The sequence below is a fragment of the Triticum urartu genome, chromosome 7 (assembly GCF_003073215.2).
Source record: "Triticum urartu cultivar G1812 chromosome 7, Tu2.1, whole genome shotgun sequence".
NCBI lineage: Eukaryota > Viridiplantae > Streptophyta > Magnoliopsida > Poales > Poaceae > Triticum > Triticum urartu.
In genome coordinates, this window is record NC_053028.1 from 432,043,860 (window position 1) to 432,066,235 (window position 22,376).

Consider the following 22,376-nt stretch of genomic DNA (forward strand, 5'->3'; position numbering starts at 1 on the left):
GAGAGTTGAGTGTTGGGTAGATTATCATTTGAAGCACAAGAGCAAGGAGTTCATCATCAACACACCATTTGTTACTTCTTGGAGAGTGGTGTCTCCTAGATTGGCTAGGTGTCACTTGGGAGCCTCCAACAAGATTGTGGAGTTGAACCAAGGAGTTTGTAAGGGCAAGGAGATCGCCTACTTTGTGAAGATCTACCGCTAGTGAGGCAAGTCCTTCGTGGGCGACGGCCGTGATGGAATAGACAAGGTTGCTTCTTCGTGGACCCTTCGTGGGTGGAGCCCTCCGTGGACTCGCGCAACCGTTACCCTCCGTGGGTTGAAGTCTCCATCAACGTGGATGTACGATAGCACCACCTATCGGAACCACGACAAAAACATCCATGTCTCCAATTGCGTTTGAATACTCCAAACCCTTCTCTTTACATTCTTGCAAGTTGCATGCTTTACTTTCCGCTGCTCATATACTCATTGCATGCTTGCTTGATATGTATTGTGTTTGTTAAACTTGTGCTTAAACTCCACTTAAACTTAAGAATATTAAAAACTGCAACTTTTGGCACATAGTGTCTAATCACCCCCCCTCTAGACACCTCTTCTCGATCCTTTCAATTGGTATCAGAGCTTTGGTCTCCATTGCCTTGGTTTAAACACCATTGGAGGAAGATGGATGTGTCTACTTTGGGGAGTCTTAGACATAGAGTGCCTATTCCTGATGGAGAGTATTTTCATGAGTGGAAAAATGAAATGCTCGAGATTTTCATTGAATATCATTTAAACAAGTACATTACTAGCCCTTGTGCACCTCATGTTGATCCTTTGCACCCTGCCCTAGATGAAGATATTGACATGATTCGCAATCTTAGAACTGTTGAGCTCATCATTAGAGGCTTGCCTAGAAACTTGATTAGATGTTTGCCTACTCTCAAGTGTGCCTACACCATATGGAGATTTCTTGAGGAACGATTTCCAGATTATTCCTTGAAAAATTTAGACGAAATTCTCCATAAGTCTATTGCCTTGAGTAAGATGAACTCTAGTGATCCTAGCTTTGGTGATTGTCTATTTGAGCTTACCAATCTCATGCGTGCTAAAGGAAATGTTGGAATCATTAGCGATATCATATCCGAAGCTATTAGAATTCATAAAGTAAACATTGTGATGATCATTTATCTAATGAATTACCCTCTCCAGGAATTGATCAATCACAAGATGATGTTGAACATGGATACTATGATGAAGATGATGATAGTGACTATGATCTTGACGATGCAATGAGGCATTTTGGTCTTATGGCAAATCTTCGCGGCTACATGGCTGGAGGAAAGGAATGGGTCCTTGATAGTGGATGTACTGATCATATGACTGGAGATAAAGATATGTTCCGTGAGCTTGCTAAAAACGAAGGCCCTCGAAAATATGTCACTTTTGGTGATAATTCAAAGGGTAAGGTGGTTGGCCTTGGTAAGGTGGCCATCTCACATGATAGTTCCATACAAAATGTCATGCTCATTGAATCCCTTGGATACAATTTGCTTTCAGTTTCTAGACTTGCGGATTTCGGTTTCAATGTCTTATTCACTGAAGTAGATTTCCAAGTGTTTCGTAGAGACAATCATAAAATGGTCTTTACCTGTATACGTAGAGGAGATCTTTACATTGTTGATTTCACTAAAAAGGCTCAACCTAGAACTTGCTTAATTACCAAATCTTCTAAAGGCTGGTTGTGGCATAGAAGACTAGGTCATGTTGGTATGCGAAATCTGGATAAGCTTATTAAAGGTGATCATATCCTTGGAATAAAAGATGTCATATTTGACAAGGATAGACTTTGTAGTGCTTGTCAAGCAGGGAAACAAGTTGGAGGAAGTCATCGCGCGAAGAACATCATGACCACAAGGAGACCACTCGAGCTACTTCACATGGATCTCTTTGGTCCAAATGCCTACAAGAGTCTTAGTGGTAACTCATTTGGTCTAGTCATAGTTGATGATTTTTCAAGATTTATGTGGGTGTTCTTTCTTGATGACAAATCGCAGGTCCAAAAGATCTTCAAAAACTTCGCTAGGAAGGCCCAAAATCAGTTTGACGTGAAGATCAAGAAGGTTCGGAGCGACAACGGAACGGAGTTCAAGAACGCAAATGTGGACACCTTTCTTGACGAAGAAGGGATTTCACACAAGTTCTCGGCTACGTACACACCTCAACAAAATGGAGTTGTTGAAAGGAAGAACCGGACTCTTATCGAGATGGAAAGAACGATGCTTGATGAGTACAAAACGCCAAAGCACTTTTGGGCGAAAGCGGTTGAGACAGCTTGTCATGCAACAAATCGCTTGTAGCTTCACAAGCTACTCGGCAAGAAGGCATACGAGCTCCTCACCGGTAACAAACCCCAAGTTGGATACTTTCGAGTATTTGGCTCAAAGTGCTACATTCTTGATAAGCATCGTCGTTCTAAATTTGCTCCTAAATCTCATGAAGGTTTCCTACTTGGTTATGGCTCAAACTCTCACACTTACCGTGTCTACAACAATTTCACCCGAAAGGTTGAAGAGACGGTAGATGTGAAGTTTGATGAATCTAACGGCTCGCAAGTAGAGCAATTGCCAATTGATGTAGGAGACAAAGACCCTTCGGAAGAAATTCAAGACTTGTCCATTGGCAAGATTCGTCCAACGGAAGTGAAGGAGAGTACCTCGTCCGTCCAAGTGGAAGCTTCTACCTCACGACAAGGTGAACCAAGAGTTGATACGGAAGCATCCACAAGTGGGACACGCCAAGATGAAGAAAACGAGGAAGCACACCAAGATGAACATCAACAACCTCCTTCTCCACCACGACAAGAGAACGACAACGTCAACAATGAAGAAGGCCAAGAAGAAGCACAAGATGAAGAGGATGTTCCACCCCGACCCAAGCAAAAGCTTTCACGAGTTCGAGCAAGAATTTCTAAGGATCATCCCGTCGAGAAAATCTACAATGATATCCAAACCAGGAGAATCACTCGCTCTAAAACTCGTTTAGCTAACTTTTGTGAACATTACTCATTCATCTCTAGCATTGAACCTATGAAGGTTGAAGAAGCATTGGAGGATCCGGACTAGATAAACGCTATGCATGAAGAGCTACACAACTTTGAGAGAAATCCAGTGTGGACATTGGTCGAGGAGCCCGACAACAACCACAACATCATTGGTACCAAATGGGTATTTCGCAACAAGAAAGATGAAGATGGACAAGTGGTTCGCAACAAAGCACGTCTCATCGCCCAAGGCTACACACAAGTTGAAGGTATGGACTATGGTGAGACATATGCTCCCGTTGCTAGACTTGAGTCCATTCGCATCTTACTTGCTTATGCTAATCACCATGATATCACCTTGTACCAAATGGACATTAAAAGTGCTTTTCTAAATGGAAAAATCGAGGAGGAAGTTTATGTTAAGCAACCTCCCGGCTTCGTCAATCCTAAGAAACCTAATCATGTTTACAAACTTCATAAAGCCCTTTATGGTCTTAAACAAGCTCCTAGAGCATGGTATAAATGCTTGACCAAGTTCCTTACTGAAAAAGGCTTTGAAATTGGTAAAATTGATTCTACTCTTTTTACTAAAAGGGTTAATGGAGAACTATTTGTGTGCCAAATTTATGTTGATGATATCATATTTGGTTCAACTAACCCTCATTGTAGTGAGAAGTTTGGAAAGCTAATGTCGGAGAAGTTTGAGATGTCTATGATGAGTGAACTCAAATTCTTTCTCGGTTTGCAAATCAAGCAAACTAAGGAAGGTACCTTTGTCTCTCAAGCGAAGTACACCAACGACTTATTCAAGAAGTTCAATATGCAAGAATGCAAAGGTATGACTACACCCATGCCTACTAGTGGACATCTTGATTTGACCAAAGATGGTGAACCGGTTGATCAAAAGGTTTATCGCTCTATGATTGGTTCATTGTTATATCTATGTGCCTCTCATCCCGATATTATGCTAAGTGTGTGCATGTGTGCACGATATCAAGCTGCTCCTAAAGAGTGTCATCTTAAGGCTGTGAAAAGGAAAGTGAGATACCTAATCCATACACCAAATTTTGGCATTTGGTATCCTAAGAGGTCCTCTTTTGATCTTGTTGGCTACTCCGATTCGGACTATGCCGGAGACAAGGTTGATAGAAAATCCACTTTGGGTACTTGTCAATTCCTTGGTAGATCTCTTGTGTCTTGGTCTTCCAAGAAACAAAACTCGGTATCCTTATCCACCGCCGAAGCAGAATACATCGCCGCTGGTTCATGTTGTGCTCAATTACTTTGGATGACCCAAACTCTTAAAGATTATGGGATATATGTGAAACATGTTCCATTGCTATGTGACAATGAAAGTGCTATTAAGATTGCTCACAATCCCGTGCAACATTCTCGAACTAAGCATATTGAAGTTCGTCATCATTTCATTCAAGATCATGTTGCAAAAGGGGACATGAACCTTAAGCATGTTCGCACCGATAAGCAATTGGCGGATATATTCACTAAACCACTTGATGAGAAAGTGTTTTGCAGGTTGAGAGGTGAATTGAACATCATTCATGCTTCAAACTTGGAGTAGGAACTCCATTTGATACATGCGGGGCATGAGCCTATGACTAATCCTCGATATTTCTCTTATGATGCTATTCATATGTCTTGGATATATTTGTACCTTGCATGTTATCTAACCCGTGTAGGTACTTGGTTGAATCTAAATCTATGAGATTGCAACTCACTCACATCTTGAGCAATCTCTACATCACCAAGTCTCTACACCATGGTGGTTGAAGACAAGGAAGCACGAAACCATTCAAACATATCATTTGGCAAATTCTATGTTGAGTCTCATGATTGTCATTTTGGATACAGAAGTGCTCTTCCTTGCAAAGCTAACCCATGTAGGTAGATGAACTCAAACTCCAAGTGGTGCTCCCAACCCTTGATGAACTACATCAACCTTGAGCAACCTGCACAAGTTCAACCACATGAGCAAGATCAACACCACCACCCAAGGTATGTTATTCCATGTTAGAGAAGCTTTACTCCAAGTCATGAGTCAAAGCAACTCAACAAGACATGAATACATCAAAAGGCTTAAACAAAAAATGGTAACCCCATTTTGAGCTTAAACGATGAGTATTACCTATGATCAAGTGCTCTCACTTGACTCCTAAGTCAATATACTCTAACATAGGTGACTTTGTTGCCGACCATCTCTAGATGAAGTTCTCGTGTGTCTCTCCGTGCTTTTATCTCTTGCATATTTGTTTCCCCTTTCAAAAAAACTTCATCTAGAACTTTTAGTTTCTTTTCTTTTCTTTTTTGTTCTGCATTTTCTGCATCCAATTCATTGCAAATCTTTTAGTAAATTCCTTGCATATCCTTGTGAGATTTTACTTGTCTAGTGAGCTGAGGTGACAAGTGGTTTCACTCTAATGAACTCGACACACCGGTTTGTTCTCTTCGGCCCAACAGAAATCTTTCGGTGCAACCGAAGCACACAACTCGGAGTCACCGATTCCACCATAGGAAAACCAACTTGCCACTTATTCCTGATTTCGGTTTGCTCCAGCTCCACTCAATGATTCCGTTCCTCTACGAGCATCATATTAGACATGCTGCTTTGCTCTGTGACTCGAGGACCAACCCATTTGTATCACATGTCCAGAAGAGCCCTTCTTGGAAATTGATGTCAAAGGGGGAGAGAGAGATCACATCAAAGCTTAATCCTTCCTATAGGGGGAGAAAGAGAGAATACTCAGGGGGAGAGAGTTTCTCAACTAGGAGAAAGTAATATCATCAAAGACCCCAGATGCTTGGTGTTCAAGAGGAGAGATGTCACATGTCTTTAAGAGGGGAAAGACATGTTTGGTTGCTTGCTTTAGCTCAAGCTCTGTTGTTTCTTTTTTTTGTTGCTCTGGTTTTCTGTTCCCTATCTTCTCCCAATATCCCATGCAGATTCAGGGGGAGTAAGACATCTAAGGGAAGGAAATATCTGATTTTATTGCATATCTTTACCTTTGGGGACATGTCTATATCCAATGTGGTACGTAGTACTCACTCTACATGTCATCCCAGTCTTGGTTCTCTTGTGGTTTCTCTTGCTTGCTCTGGTCAGTAGGTGTATCTGTGTTATTTAACCTTGTTTGCGTAGGTTCATCCCATCCTAAGACAACTCAAGACCACAAGGTAAGTATATGCATCACAGTGATGAGAATGAGAAATTCTTGCTGATGTACATATTGTTTGCAAGAAGGACTCATGAGCATGAAGGTACATTTCTCACATTCACATCATTTGCTCTGATGCATATAGCCAAGATACATGTAACACATTGCTTACTCTATCATGTTTACGCATTCACATGCTCCTATATTCAATATTCACATGATTGCATACATGTAGGGGGAGCCTATGCATGTTACATGTCTTTCCAAAGCTTTACTTGCTATTCTCTATATCTTTATCTAAAGCTTTGATGTATGTTGTCATCAATTACCAAAAAGGGGGAGATTGAAAGCACAAGTGCTCCCTGGGTGGTTTTGGTAATTAATGTCAACATATCTCTTGTTGGACTAACACTTTTACCTAGTATGTTTCAGATAAGTTCAACAATAGAGTGGCATGGACTAGAGGATGTGGAACCCTTTCAAGATTCTAAGGACAAAGGATTGGCTCAAGCTTCAAGATCAAGACTCTACATTTTCTATTTTAGTGATCCAAGATCACATTGAGTCTATAGGAAAAGCCAATACTATCAAGAGGGGATGAGGTGTTGCTTAATGGCTTGCTTGCTCAAAGTGCTTAGTGATATGCTCCAAAACCCTCAACTACCTTCCCACATCCACATATGACCTAAACCAAAAGTCAAACTCGGCCTCACCGATTCTATCTATCCGGCGCCACCGAGTTTCAGATGTCATAGCCACTGCCACAAACCCTAGCAAATCGGTTTCACCGATAGGGATCTCGGTCTCACTGAGATGGGATTGTAATCTCTCTGTGTATGTCCATTACCAAAATCGGTCTCACCGAGTTTGAGCAATCGGTACTACCGAGATTACAATGCAGACCCTCTGGTTAGCTTATTACCAAAATCGGTCCCACCGACTTTGTGTAATCGGTCTCACCGAGTTTGCCTGACCAACTCTCTGGTTAGCTTATTACCAAAATCGGTCCCACCGAGTTTGTGTAATCGGTCACACCGAGATTACGTTATGCCCTAACCCTAACCATATCGGTCCTATCGAGTTGCATCTCAGTCCCACCGAAAATCCTAATGGTCACTAAGTTTGCTGAATCGGTCTGACCGAGTTTAACCATTCGATCCCACCGAGTTTGGCAAATTGTGTGTAACGGTTAGATTTTGTGTGGAGGCTATATATACCCCTCCACCCACTCTTCATTCTTGGAGAGAGCCATCAGAACATACCTACACTTCCAATACACATTTTCTGAGAGAGAACCACCTACACTTGTGTTGAGGTCAAGATATTTCATTCCAACCATATGAATCTTGATCTCTAGCCTTTCCCAAGTTGCTTTCCACTCAAATCTTCTTTCCACCAAATCCAAATCCTTTGAGAGAGAGTTGAGTGTTGGGTAGATTATCATTTGAAGCACAAGAGCAAGGAGTTCATCATCAACACACCATTTGTTACTTCTTGGAGAGTGGTGTCTCCTAGATTGGCTAGGTGTCACTTGGGAGCCTCCAACAAGATTGTGGAGTTGAACCAAGGAGTTTGTAAGGGCAAGGAGATCGCCTACTTCGTGAAGATCTACCGCTAGTGAGGCAAGTCCTTCGTGGGCGACGGCCGTGATGGAATAGACAAGGTTGCTTCTTCGTGGACCCTTCGTGGGTGGAGCCCTCCATGGACTCGCGCAACCGTTACCCTCCGTGGGTTGAAGTCTCCATCAACGTGGATGTACGATAGCACCACCTATCGGAACCATGACAAAAACATATGTGTCTCCAATTGCATTTGAATACTCCGAACCCTTCTCTTTACATTCTTGCAAGTTTCATGCTTTACTTTCCGCTGCTCATATACTCATTGCATGCTTGCTTGATATGTATTGTGTTTGTTAAACTTGTGCTTAAACTCCACTTAAACTTCAGAATATTAAAAACTGCAACTTTTGGCACTTAGTGTCTAATCACCCCCCCTCTAGACACCTCTTATCGATCCTTTCATCAGTGTTGTTCAACAAAAACAAAATCTTCTACCATGAGCACATTCCTCAGGTGGATATGGAGTCTCTGTCGTGCTTCATGCCAGTCCTCAGTGTTCTTCACGACGCTGGATTGTTAAGTTTCTGCACTGACATCTGTGATTGGAATGAAGAACTCATTCTTCAATTTTATGCGACGCTGCACATCACAGGAGATTCTGAAGATGTGAATTCATGGGTACTGGACTAGATGTCTGAAAACACTCACTACATGGCACCAGCTACTGAATTGCTTCATGCCTTACCACTCAGTCCTCCCCTTGAAGCTGCTCGTTGCGCCTATAGTGAACCTGAGCTTACAAATCACTACATGCAAGTCCTGATGAAGCCTTTGAAGCCAGGTCAGGCCCCATGAACCAAATTCCTTGTGAAGGAATTACTATATGTGCCCAGAACTGTCTATCGCATTCTGATGAGGACAATGAGTCCCATCAAAGGCCACGACTCATCTGATGAGGAAATTGTGAGCATCATGAAGAATCTGGTATTCAATATAGTTCATGGCATTCCTATCAATTATCATGATTTCTTCATGAGGACTCTGGCAAATGTTGCACTTTCTCCGTTTGAGTTGAAGCCTTATGCACCCTGGATCATGAGATTCCTCAGGACAAGGACTTCCCTCAACTACAAAACTAATTTTCAGAATCACCTCAGCTACTTGCCCCCGATTGAAGTCCTCAAGTAGAGCTATTCCTCAGTTGACGAAAAGGGCAAGGCACCAGCTGTTATAGATGAAGGCATTCTTCCATTGGATGGTCAGTTTCACAAAGCTGCATCTTATTCCACCAATGATGACTCTGCCACACATGACTCTGCCAATGCCCCCAAGTCTACTCCTCAAGCCACTGCTCCTCGTGTGATGACTGACCGTGAGCTTCTACTGAGTCTTCACCAGAAGGTGGATCGAAACCATAAATGGGTTAAGCATCAGTTTGGTTCGTTTCTTCACAACATGACTGCTACACACAATGCAGTGAAGAAAAACCATTACTACCTCCATGAAGTTTTCGGTCGCACCTGGGCCATTCTGTCACATCTGTATGGTGAAGAAGATCTCAAGAACATGGGTCTCAAGGAAGATTTTGACTGGTCCGCACCTCCACCGTAGAAATTCAAAAAGGTCAAGGTTCCTTCCTTGGTGGCCAGCTCATATTCTTCATCGCGCGACACCGATGAGAATGAAGACTTGGACGACACTGCGGCAGGCCCTTTGATGACAAATGACCCCAACAATGCTGGCGCTCCTTCATCAACTTGATATTCTTCAGGGGCGTTAGTCCTCATTTTTGATCCTTTTGGTCATTTGATGACAAAGGGGGAGAATTTTGAGTTAGTCTTCAAGCGGGTCTGTCTATATGGGCATTTTTCTGCTAAGTTACAACTCTCATTCTTCTGAAACTTTATTGGATCGAGTTGTAAACTTAAACCCGATGGTGCTCTGATACTCTTGATGTTTTTTTTCTGCATGCTTATTCTTCATATATGTTAATGCACGCATGTTGAATTACATCAGTCACCATATTTCATCATGCATTCCAAATTCTTCATTACGATATGTCAAATGCGTGTATGAATTACAAGATATAGGGGGAGATCTCCATGATTCTACTCTTCAAGTGTGTAATGCTTCAAAAGCAAATTCCTCACCATGCACATGTTCAAGGGGAGTTCTTCTAAATCTTGCAATCAAATTCCTCAATATCAGTATTTACACTTCATATGTTTATCCCCGTTGAAAACTTAACCTATATTGTCATCATTCACCAAAAAGGGGGAGATTGTAAGTGCATCTAGTGCCCCTTCGTGATTTTGGTGTATTGAAGACTTATAGGTTAAGGGACTAATGCGTTTTTGAGTGTACACAGGTCTATAAGTCTATGAGGAGTTTGATATTTACAGAGAAAGTTGACCCTTAAAAATGAATTTCTTCGACTGAAGACTTTGGATTTCTGAAGACTTTCTGAAGACTTTGAAAGTGAAGAAATTGGTGTGACTTGAAGACTTGGTATTCATTTGAGGAATATGAAGTGTGAAGACTTTTGTTTTCGTAGTTTCATTTTCTCTTTCTTGAGTCATAGGAAACACCGTACTGTTAAAGGGGGTCGAGGAAATACTTTGAAAGTGAAGAAATTGGTGTGACTTGAAGACTTGGTATTCATTTGAGGAATATGAAGTGTGAAGACTTTTGTTTTCGTAGTTTCATTTTCTATTTCTTGAGTCATAGGAAACACCGTACTGTTAAAGGGGGTCGAGGAAATACTAAGGAAAAATTTCCATGTGATGCTCAACTCAAAATCCTACACCTACCAATCCCTTCGAGTGAAGCCATTGGAAATCTCATACAGTTCAGTCATATTCTTCAGTAACAGAGACGGAGTTCTTCTGTTCTCTGAGGAATTTGTTCTGACTGAGGAGTTAGGAATTCGCCAGTACGGATTGCCTACATAGTGAGAAACATGATAGCCTGAGGATTTTGCTACTCAAAATTCCGACCGTTGTTGTGCTATGCGCCAGCTGTCCCAAAATATCTTCCCACCTAACGGTCATATCATTGAAGGGCATTTATGTCTTATCATGTCGGGTTGCTCCCTAGGCTATAAATAGCCGCCCCCTACAACCACTAGCTAGTTGGCTGCTCCGAGAGAAACTGACACTTGTCATTTGGGAGCATCCCATCCTCCGAGGAATTTGAGCGAAAATCATCAAGTGAAGAAAACCAAAACCCAAACCCAAACACCTACAAACCCAAAGTGATTGAGCATCACTGAATAGATTGATCCTACGTGGATCCGACACTTGTTACCTTTGAAGATTGTGCTTCTTCCAGACGGTTAGGCGTCAAGGTCTAGAGCATCCAAGAGGAATTGTGGATTGCCGAGTGACCAAGTTTCTGAAGGTTCGGAAGTCACCTGAAGACTTACCACGAGAAATTGGGCGAGGTTTGTGTGACCTTAGCTCAAGGAGAATACGGTGAGGACTGTGTGTCCGGGACTGGGTGTCCTCTGGTTTAAATTCCTAGCCACTCCAACCAGACGTACAACTGAGACAGCAGTTGGAACTGGTCTACCAAATCATTGTCTTCACCAAGCTTACTGGTTCTATTTACTCAACTCTTTCATTTCCTCATAACTGTGTTGAGTGCTTGTTCATATCTGTGATTGAAGACTTTGACTGAAGACTTTCTCAAATTCCTCAGTTCAATTTCTTCAGTCTGTTTGTCTTCATCCTGTATTATCCTGTGTTTACGCTTTCTGTACTCTGTGCTTGTCTTCATTTCATCATGATGACTATGCTTGTGTTATGTTATGTTTACTTTTGAGTACTTATTCCGCTGCTAGTAGTTCTTCGCTAAGGAATTTCCTCACCTGCAAATTCCTCAGTGAAGAATTCATAAAAATCGCCTATTCACCCCCCTCTAGTCGATATAACGCACTTTCATATGCAAACTGAATAATTAAGTAACAATATGATATCTAGTAAAACTAAAAACACATATGATTTATTGTGTTAGAGTGTAGTAGTAGTGTTGTATTGCATAGTTGTTAGATGTAACATGTGAGAACATGTAGAGATGTAGTTTTGGAGGGCCTACAGAGAGAAAAGTGTAATACGGTCACCGAACTTTAGAATACGCTCATTACGGTCACTATATACGTTTTGCGGTGATTATACGGTCACTTTCTCACCGTTCAGCATCGGATTGCACTCTGTTGACCGACCAAATAGTCTGCGTGGCACCATGTTTACTAGTTAAATTGACTATGTTCCTTGTGGGTCCCACATGTCAGTTCACATAGGAAAAAGGTCAGATAAACAAAAATTTACCTAGGCGCGACAAGACTCCAACGCGTGCGCAGGAATCACCTGGTTGTGTATGTGTCTGTCAGGGCCTGATGTGTGCGCATGCACATGTAGGTTGAGCACTTGAGCGTGAGAGTGTGTGTTGGTCGTGTGGTGTGTGCATGCATGCGTGTGTGCGTGTGAGTGTTGCGTGCGTGCATGGCTGCTTGTGTACGTGTGAGTGTTGCGTGCATGCATGGCTGCATGTGTTCGTGTGAGTGTTGCGTGCATGCAGTTCGCGTGCATGCGTGTGTGTGTGTGTATAATCATCACATCAGCTCCTATGTGTTAAAACATACGGCTCAGCATACCAATACAAGGCCACCTTGTCCGTTGTACCCGCGGTCATGACTTCGAACCACCGTCCAATATTTTTTTGTCATTTGTTTTCATTCTTAATAGCAAGATGCCCGTGCGTTGCACATAACATCAAGATGCATTTGTATGACTAGTTTATCTTGTGAGAGAAAAGGATGAACAAGGGAAGGCCTTATTTGCAAATGTGGAGAGGTGTGTGGGTACCTTTTTGCAAAATTGCCATACTTTCCTTCCTATCCGTCAAATATAAATCGGACGGCCTATGTTGCACGATGGCAGGCACACCATCATCACCAACTCTGTTTTTTATAAGAGTGTAGAAGAGTAGATACAAGCCGACAGGTGGGCCCAATGGTAGTGAGATAATTTGATGCAACACTAGAGGTGCCATGTGGAGCGTTTAACTGGTCAACTAGTCGTGTCTTGAGAAAATGCAGAGCTGTACGGTGAGCCCGTGACTGTATAATAACCACAAAACATAAATGGTGACTGTAATGAGTGGATTCCGAAGTCCAATGTACGTATCATGCTTTCGCTCCAAATACAATGATCGTCACTGTATATATCGCGAGAGAAAGATGAAACATGCATGAATGTGCTGGGGGCTTAGTTTTAGAGGACCTGGAGATAGTTTGTGTGCGTACGTGAAATGGGCATAGAGGGGGTGTATGCGATGGGGAGAGAGATGGTCTTCGTTTCTCTTTATTATGACTAGCTTTATATATAGTATAAAAATATAAAAATTCACAGTGCAGAATAAATTTTAGTGTGGGCACCATGCAATGCAAATTAACATTCGTACTCCTCCATATAACTTTGTAATGTTGTATATATGTAGAAATTCTAACATAATTTTTTGGCCACACTTTATTCAAACAAAATGTTGTATGCAAAATAAACATGAAGAGAGGGCTTTTTAGATCAATGGGGTACGTGATGTAACATGTGTGAATGTGTAGTTGATGTATTTGGCAGGGCCTAGAGAGGTATGTGTGTGTATTATGTATTCGAGAGAGGCATGGATAGAGGGGCCGGCGGGGGGAGGGGGCGTGGGAGAGATAGCACGAGAAATGTGAGAGGTCTAGAGAGAGAGACTAATATGATGTCACGGCGAGAGATTCGCTTGAGTGTGTATATGCAAGGGGGGAGGGGATAGAGGCACAAGGAGATTTTTTGTGTGGTTTGTGTGTTGGTATGTGTGGGTGTGAGAAGATAACGAGACTTGGGGGCAGAGGTGAGGCCCTTGGTTCGGTTCCGTCCTGTGCCACATTGGTCGGCTCGTGACGCATTTAGGGAGACCCATGGATGACTTGTCGTACAAGATAATGATAGCAGAATTGTGAAGGACTCTGTGTCCACTGACAAAGTCGGCTAGGATTTGTAACCCTGGGTTATCGGACTAAGGTAACCCCTTATCTCTGATATTACTATTCATCCAACCTAACTTTAAGGGACATCCTACAGAATGCTCTGCTAGAATCATACTCGCCGATTAGGAAGAGAGGTGCGAGACAATGCGTGAGAGACGAGCCTAAAGATAATGTGCATATAGGAGACACGTTGGCAGGTCTATGTATATAGAAAGGGTCAATGGGGACTGTGCGTGTGTATGCTTGTGAGAGGAAGAGTGCTTGTGATAAAGGTTAGTGAAACCAGTCGTAAATGGTTACAAGAGGGAGGGAGGGTTATATCGAGAGCATGTCTGCGAGAAAGACACGTCGGGAGAGAGTGTGTGAGCATGTGTGAGAGACCATTGATGGAGAGTGAAACTATACGTAAAAGACTGATGTACACATTGATTAAAGATATAAATTGTATCCAAATATTAGGATGGGATCATGATATTTTCATTTCGCGTAAGGAACGGTCATTGATCCATCAGACATCTAGATTCTATCGAATTTGAGCATGTTTATGTTATTATTCGACATAATTGATCCACATAGCTAGTATTTTGTACTCCAGACAATGCATCGCTTTAGCAATCGAATATAAACGTGAGTATAGTTCATGTTGTGTGTGTAAAGCACATTATACATACGAAAGTTACACAATGAACATTATAAATAGCTAGCTATGAACTAGCATACATTTGAATTCAACTTAAGGTGGTTTAAAAAAGTCGAATTCAACATGAAGTCCATTCAATTATTGGAATTTGATATCATGGCATTTGTAGGATCAAAAGTATGTCTAGAGGGGGGGTAATTAGACTACTTGATGAAATAAAAATCTAGCATTTTCCCAATTTTAAGTCTTGGCAGATTTTAACAACTTAGTACAAGTCAAGCAATCAACCTACACATGCAAGTCTAAGAGTATAGTAGTGGAATGTTGTCGGATTTCGGGTTCCGGCAGACCCTTGAGGTTCAAACACTAGGGTGCGCATGGAGATCTCTCCCCTACCGATCTACGTCCAATCTCCTCGCGTGATCTAAACTGGAAACAACGAACAACACAAGGGACACAAGGTTTATACTGGTTCGGGCCACCATTGTGGTGTAATACCATACTCCAGTGTGTGGTGTGGTGGATTGCCTCAGGGGCTGATGATGAACGGTACAAGGGAAGAACAGCCTCGCGAGAGGTATTCTTGAGCTGGTGCGATGAACTGCTAGGGTGAGTTCAGTCGCCTCTCTCTCTCTCTCTCTTTCTGCTAGGGTTCTACCAGAACTCTCGCCCCCTCTCTACTCTGTGGTGGCTAGTTCTATTTATAGAGGCTCTAGGCCTCTCCCCAAATAACGACCGGGAAGGGCGCCAACAATTGGCCATTTTGAAGGGGAACATCTAGTACAAGTTATCCTGACCAAAGGTGGTCTTCGGCTGCCAAAAGTACTGGTGATGATGCTGCCTTGGGCTCCACGATGACCTCCGTCCTGCCGCTCTACTGGTCTTGGTCTCGTTGCACCGGAATGGTAACCTTTGCCCGATGCCTTGGCCTGTGCTTGCCCCCTTTGCACCAAAGGGAAACAAGGACACTGCGCAGGCTGGCGCCCGCCTGGTGCCCTCCTGATCTCGATTGTCATGGCTTGTGTCACGGGCTCCTCGCGAGGGACCCCTGCCTTGATCTCTCCGCCTCCTCGCGAGCCTGCCTGATGAGGTTGCCTCTGAGGAAGCTTCCGGTCGTCCGCCCCGCGAGGCTTGGCCCCTCGCGAGGGTCTTGAGCTTGAGCTAATGAAGGTGGGCCGCGCTGGGCCCCCACTTGAGCCGCGCCGCAGGCCGCAGGCAGGCAAGTCTAGGGACCCCCGTTCCCAGAACGCCGACAGTAGCCCCCGGGCCCAAGGCGCGCCCGGGCTTGGCCTAGCAGGAAAGCGAAGGGGCAAGCGCGAAGCGCCACGGGCCCTAACAGCCTGCGGCCTTGGGCGCCGCGTGGCGATTGATTGGACATGGGCGACTGCGCTTCCCCACGACGCCTCGGCGACTGCACGACTTGATAAGTCCCTGCATGCAAAGAAACCGATCATGATTACCTGCAATCGTGGTGCTCGGCGGTTGGCCTCCTCTGGCTATATGTACGGGGCCGCGCGAGCCCCTTCAGCCCGTCCCTTCTTGCTGCTCCTTTTCTTCTTCTTGGCTACTCGCCGTCCCCATGGCCCCAAAGAGGTTCTCGGCCGCGGAGAAAGGGAAGGCCCCCCAGGCAGGGCCTGACTTCCCCCCGACCAAGCGCGGCCGAGGCCGCCCTCGCAAGTATACCACGGTCCCCGTGGTGGCCTCCCGCGGCCATGGAGGTGGTTCCCTGCGTGGTGGTGAGCGCCCAGTTGCCGACGGGGGCACGCCGTGGGTGTGCGCCCCCTTAGGCCACTCTTTCGCTCTGCGGAGGTGCTGCCGGAGTTCATCGTGTGGTCGGCGGACCCATCCAGCACCAGGCTCTAGCTCCCCCATTTCCTCGTAGATGAACTGCCGGCCAGCGCTCGGTGCGGCTTCTGGCTCCAGGCAGACGGCTGTTGTAGCAGGGCCTCCTGGGCTTCACTGGAGGTCTCCGTTTCTGGGAATGGGGCTCTGACACGCGGCTGGAAAACATTTGCCCCCGCGCGCGGCCTGGGACGGTGGTGCACCCTGTACTTCAAGTTTGATGGCGACGCCACCCTCTACGTGAGGGTGTTCGGGGAAGATGGTCGCCGTGCCGGGTGCTGCCCAGAAGACGACGACCGCGGCCGCCTGCCTAGCCCCGGCACTGACCAGGATGAAGATGGCGACTGGCATACAGGCGGCGGTGCTCGGGGTTTGCTAAGCTTCAGCGACCCCCTCTCAGGCAGCAGCTCCTCCAGCGGTGGCTGCGACCAGCCCTCGCGCCGTCGCGCCCGCCTGGGTGAAGGTAGCGGGTCAGCCCGCCGTCGCGCCCCGGTGAAGTGAGAGGAGGGATCCGCCTGAGCCCCAGGAGCAGCTCGAGCCTTCGCTGTGGGTTGGCGCAAGACGAATCGCGCTCGTTTTGTTTTCTTTCTCATCCTGCGCAGAAATAGAAAGTAATGTAGGGCCCTGCGGGGGCGTGTTAGAACTGCTGCTGTTTAACCATCGCGTTGTTTCCGCTATTTCTGCGCTGTGTTTCTGCACTGCGCACCCATGTGCGGGAACTATTCTAGCTCAGTGGGGCTTGGCGCGGTCCTCGCCTCCCGAGGTCGTGGCCCCGTCGTGCGCTTCATGCCCTGCAAGGATCAGTAGGAGGGGTAACTTAAGTGCTGCCACTGGGCATGGGCAGGAGCCCCCAAGGCCCGAGGGCGGCACTCCGGATACTCCGGGGCGTGTACAGCCCCACTCATTATTACGTGAGAGTGTCACGGGCGGCGAGCTTCACAGGCATTTGCCTTCTACACAGGCACCGGGCCTTTCCCAAAACGTAGCAGCTTCACAGGCATTCGCCTTCTTCACAAGCACCGGGCCTTTCCCAAAACGCAGCAGCTTCACAGGCATTCGCCTTCTCCACAGGCACCGGGCCTTTCCCAAAACGCATCAGCTTCATAGGCATTCGCCTTCTTCACATGCACCGGGCCTTTCCCAAAACGCAACAGCTTCACAGGCATTCGCCTTCTTTACAGGCACCGGGCCTTTCCTAGGCACTAGGCCTCGCTCAGGGATAGAACCTTCAGAGATGTTGAATGTTCCACGTGTTCTGGACGGGTACCCCCTCCGAGGTCTCCAAGCGCGCGGAGCCAGGCCTGGAAACATGAACAACCTTGAATGGGCCATCCCACACGGGAGAGAGCTTGTGAAGCCCCTCCCTGGAGAGAACACGTCTGAGCACGAGATCCCCTACCTCAAGAGTTCTGGGGCGGATGTTGCGGCAGTGGTATCGTCGCGGCGCCTGTTGATACCTTGCTGCTCGCAGCGTGGCTTCTCGATGGCGTTCCTCCCCCAGCATGAGATCCATCCCCCGCATGGCGTCCTGCTGCGTCTCGTCGAACGCCAGGACCCGTGCGGAGCGACACCTGACCTCGTGAGGGAGAACATCCTCTACTCTGTAGACGAGGAAGAACGGGGTCTCGCCAGTCGGCTTGGTCGCAGTTGTGCGGATTGACCACAGCACAGACTGGAGCTCATCGTACCAGCCCCTGCCGCAGGCTTCCAGCTTCTTCCTGAAGGTCCTGGCATTGAGGCCCTTCAGGACCTCCGCGTTGGCCCGCTCGGCCTGGCCGTTGCTCCGGGGGTGTGCTACCGAAGCGTAACATATCTGCGTTCCAAGGTTAGCACAGTACGTTTTGAAGAGATTACTGGTGAATTGTGAACCGTTGTCAGTGATGATGCGGTTGGGCACCCCAAATCGGCTCACGAGGCCCTTGATGAATTTGACTGCTGAGCCTGCCGGGATTGTGCGGACGACTTCCACCTCAGCCCACTTCGTGAATTTGTCCACGGCGACGTAGAGGTAGCGATAGCCCCCTGGCGCCCGAGGAAACGGGCCCAGAATGTCCAGACCCCAAACTGCGAACGGCCATGAGAGGGGTATAGTCCGTAGACCCCCCGCGGGCTGATGGATCTGCTTAGCGTGAAACTAGCAGGCCTCACAAGCCTTCACAAGCTCAACGGCGTCGTTGAGCACTATGGGCCAATAGAATCCACTACGGAACGCCTTGCCGACGAGGGTCCGTGACGATGAGTGGTGCCTGCAGTCTCCGCCGTGTATGTCTGCCAGTAGCTCCTTCCCTTGCTCTCGGGAGATGCAACGTAGGGACACGTCATTTGGTCGCTTCCTGTAGAGCTCTCCATCCCTGATGCAATAACCTGTGGCCTGCCGCGCCACACGCTCTGCTTCCTTCTCATTCTCCGACAGAGTCCCTTGCACCAGGTAGTTCTTGAGCTCCGGGATCCAACACCCTTCCTGAGGCTCTAACGCCAGGAGCAGGCATGCCCCTGAGGCTGGGCCGCAGACCGGGGCTCCTGAGGCAGGCGGCTGAGGGAGCTCCTCCCTTGGTTGCACCGTGCTCGACAGTGACGGCACCGCCGAGGGTTTGAAGAGCCGCTCCTCGAAGACGCCAAGCTCCTGAGGCAGCCGCCTAGATGCCCTCTTGGCAATGTCATCAGCCCCCTGATTGGTGCTGCGAGGCACATGCTGCAAGTCCAGCCCCCAGAACTGTTTCTCCATCTTGCGAACCTCAGCGAGGTAGGCTTCCATGTGCTCGTCCTTTGGCTCGTATACCTTGTTGGAGAAGTTGACGAGGAGCTGCGAATCGCCCTTGATGATGAGGCGCTTCACCTCTAAGGCAATTGCGGCCTTCAAGCCTGCTATTAGGCCTTCGTACTCCGCTATGTTGTTGGAGACCTTTTCTCCGTGCTGGAAGCAAAGTTGTACGGCATAGTAGAGTTTGTCCTGGGTAGGGGATACGAGCACTGCGCCAGCTCCCGCACCATGTCGGGAGAACGCCCCATCAAAGTACATGACCCAGCCATCCGGTGCTTCACTTCCCGGGGAAAGTGATCGGTCTTCGCCTGCCTCGAGACCCGGCGCTTCTGCCCATTCTGCCATGAAATCCGCAAGTGCGGCTCCCTTGATGACTCTGGTCGTACTGAATTCTAGCTGAAATGCCTGTAGCTCGATGTTCCATTCAGCAACCTTCCAGCTGAGTTGGGGCTCCTGAGCACTCTTTCCAAGGGGTATGCTGAGACGACTTTGATGGGATGTCCGTGGAAGTAGTGGCGCAGCTTGCGTGAGGCCACTAGCAGCGCGAGGAGGAGTTTTTGAGGCATGGGGTACCGTGCCCTTGCGTCCCGTAGCACAGTGCTGACGAAGTACACGGGATGCTCGACGAGGTTGAGGGTGCTGGCGCAGCTTGCGTCCTCCAGAGGTCGAGGCATCTCTTGAGACGACGTGGCTCCTAGTGCTCGGTCGCCTGAAGAGGCCTCTCCTGCTCTGGGTGCGTTCTCCTGCTGCGGCTGTTCCTTTCTGGCTACGGCTGCGGCCTTCGCGAGGCCCTCCTGGCTCTGCTTTGCTTCAGTTCAGACGGTCGACGCGGCCTTGGCACAATGCTCCTCCCTGACCGCTACCAGGGTTGTGCTAGCGGAGTAGGGGTGGCCGCAAGGTAGAGCACCAGGGGCTCCCGAGGACGCGGAGCTACCATCACTGGTGGACTGGTAAGGTACCTCTTAAGGTCTTGGAATGCCTTTTCGTCCTCTTCAGTCCATTCGAAGGGGTCCTTTTTCTTCATCAGCTTGAAGAAGGGTAGCGCTCGTTCCCCCAGCTTGGAGATGAAGCGCCCCAGCGTAGTCACACGCCCGGTGAGCTTCTGCATTTCTCTGAGGGTCCTCGGCGGGCTCATGTCTTCGACTGCCTTGACCTTCTCCGGGTTGGCCTCGATGCCCCTGTGGGATACAAGGAAACCCAGGAGCTTGCCCGAGGGGACTCCAAATACGCACTTCTCCGGGTTGAGCCGTAGGTCCACTTCGTTGAGGCTTGCAAAGGTTTCTTCCAGGTCCCGTATCAGGGTTTTTGCCTCACGAGACTTCACCACAATGTCATCGATGTAAGCTTCAGCGTTCCTCCCGAGCTGCCGGCCTAAGGCGATGTGCATCAGCCGCTGAAAGGTCACGCCTGCGTTGCGCAACCCAAACGGCATGCACGTATAGCAGTACACTCCACACGGGGTCAGGAAAGCCGTCTTCTCCATGTCTTCTACCGCCATCTTGATCTAGTGATAGCCCGAGAAGGCATCTAGGAAGCACAATAGGTCACACTCTGCGGTGGAGTCGACTATCTAGTCAATGCGGGGGAGCGGGAATGGATCCTGCGGGCAGGCCTTGTTGAGGTTGGTGAAGTCGACGCACATGCGCTCCTTTCCTCCCTTTTTTGGCACAACAACCGGATTAGCCAGCCAATCAGGGTAGCGGACCTCGCGGATAACTCGTGCCGCCTCTAGCTTCCGGGTCTCTTGAACAATGAAAGCCTGTTTATCAGTAGACTGCCGCCTTGCCTTCTGCTTCACGGGGCGCACATTGGGGCACACATTGAGGTGATGCCCAATCACTTCCCTTGGGACCCCTTCTAACTGATCAGGTTCCCACGCGAACACCTTCTTGTTCGCACGCAGGAACCTGATCAAGGCCTTCTCCTGCTCGGTCTCGAGGTTGGCCCCTATGGTGAAGGTGGCGCCAGTGGACCCGTCCTCGTTGACTGGTACCTGCTTGGTTTCCGCCTTGTCTTGGGTGAACAGCTGCTTCTTTTTAGCCGGCGCAGCCCACTTCGGCTCAAGGGTGTCGGTGCTAGTGGTCTGCGCCACCGCGACCGCCCTGAAAACAAGCTGGAGCACCTGCAGCGCATCCCTTGTGTCTCCTAACACGGTGAGGACGCCGCTGCTCCCAGGCATCTTCATGAGGTTGTACGCCGGGTGAGTTGCTGCCATGAATCGAGCCAAGGCTGGATAGCCGAGGATGGCGTTGTAGGGGAGGCCAATGGGGGCGATGTCGAAGTCGATCAGCTCCGTGCGGAAGTTGTCGCAGGTACCGAAGGTCACTGGGAGGCGGATCTGTCCCAAGGAGGCGGTGGAACCGGCTCCGACGCTCGAGAAGGGCCTGCTGGGTTGGAGCCGCTCCAGCGGCACATGGAGGAGGCTGAGGGCTTCCACCGAGAGCACGTTGAGGCCGGCACCACCGTCAATGAGGGTCCTGGTGACGGCCACTTGGCAGATGGTGGGGCTGCACAGCATCGGGAGCGTGCCCGAACCAATGGGGTTGAAGGGGCGGTCCTCCGAGTCAAAGGTTAGATCGGCCTCGGGCGCCACCCAGCCCGGGGGGGCTTCTCGGCGCTCGGAGGCGGTGCTGATCCGGCGGGTGAACGGCTTGACATGATGGCTCGAGGGTGGTGCCTGGGAGCCACCCAGGAGAGTTGCAACGACGGGCGGCGCTGGTGCGGCGAAACGGGCGAGGAAGAGGTCACGCAGCTCCTCCCAGGAGGTGACAGAGGTCGTCGGCAGGTGGAGGAGCCACGCGCGCGGGACGCTGGTGAGGGCCATGGGTAACCAGTTGGCCATCACCCGGTCATCGCCCCCGGCTCTGAGGACGGCCTCCTCGTACGCCAGCAGGAAAATCATCGGGTCCGTCGCGCCGTCGTAGCGCGGCGGCGTCTCGGGCCTGAACTTGCGCGGCCACTACACCTGTCGCAAGGCGGGGGCCAAGGCCCGGAGCCCCCTGGCCCCAGTGTCGGCATCCGTTGCTGGAGCAGGCGGTGCGTTGTCCGCCATGAGGGCGGGATGCGATGTCGGGGGAGAGCGGGTCGTCAGGAGGGAGGACTCCGGCGCACCCCTACCTGGCGCGCAAAATGTCGGATTTCGGGTTCCGGCAGACCCTTGAGGTTCAAAAACTGGGGTGCACGCGAAGATCTCTCCCCTACTGATCTACGTCCAATCTCCTCGCGTGATCTAAACTGGAAACAACGAACAACACAAGGGACACAAGGTTTATACTGGTTCGGGCCACCGTTGTGGTGTAATACCCTACTCCAGTGTGTGGTGTGGTGGATTGCCTCAGGGGCTGATGA